This window comes from Octopus sinensis, linkage group LG11, assembly GCF_006345805.1.
Source record: "Octopus sinensis linkage group LG11, ASM634580v1, whole genome shotgun sequence".
Taxonomy (NCBI): Eukaryota; Metazoa; Mollusca; class Cephalopoda; order Octopoda; family Octopodidae; genus Octopus; species Octopus sinensis.
Window position 1 is genome coordinate 13,791,363 of NC_043007.1, and position 964 is coordinate 13,792,326.

A 964-nucleotide genomic window follows, 5' to 3' on the forward strand; every position below is an offset into this window, starting at 1 on the left:
TACACAAACGTGTGCACACGTATATGTCACGTGCAAATGTGTCTATTATATCAACAGCTGACAGACAACTCTGGCTGGATTGTTCAGGAATGCCATGAGAAGCAGAGACGTTGAAGACATCAAGGGACTGCAATCTCTTTTACTTTGGCGATGCTGGTGACGTCTCTCTCTATCTCTCTCTCTCCATCAGTCTCTGTCTCTGTCTCTATCTGTCTCTCTCTCCCTCTGCCTCTGTCTCTGTCTATCTGTTTCTCTCTCGAGTCATCAGCCGTGTCACGCACAACACTCGTGATCATCCCATTAAGATACAAATAAAGTCTGTTTCTAAATGCAAAGAAGATTGAATGTGTGACCACCAATGAGGATCAAAGCCAGTCTGTTCTAGCGAGAACATATGATTCAAACAGCCTATACCATGAAGTTCCTTGGTTTCTATTCTGCTGATAATAACATGTTTTGAAACCACAAAGTATTTTAAATTCCGTATAAGTTGCTTTCTTTTGAGCATGTGAACAAACCGTTCCACCCCCATGGAGCCGAAACACGGAATATGAAGATGCTTACAGTTTGGCTGAATAGTACAGGAATCGGGTTTCACGTGAAGGCTTAAAACATCACATGGAGCGAGTACAAGGATAAAGAGGAAAATAGTGGACAAATAGTACCCATATCTATGGCTTCACATTTAGACACAAGACCAATAATAAGTCGATTCATTTGATGTCATGCTCGTCTGGTTGTTATTTTATCAGCCCCGAAAAAAATGGAAGGGTAAATTGGCATCGGTGGAATTTGAACTCTGAACATTAAGACTTACAAAATGCTGGTAAGCATTTTGCCTGGCTCGCTACCTGCAATACCAGTTCTCAGCGTTACGCATATCTTACATTATTGCTCAAAGCATGGTAGGCTTTTGTTACTGGAAGTTAATCACTACATGAAATTCAACACCTACCGAAAAGAT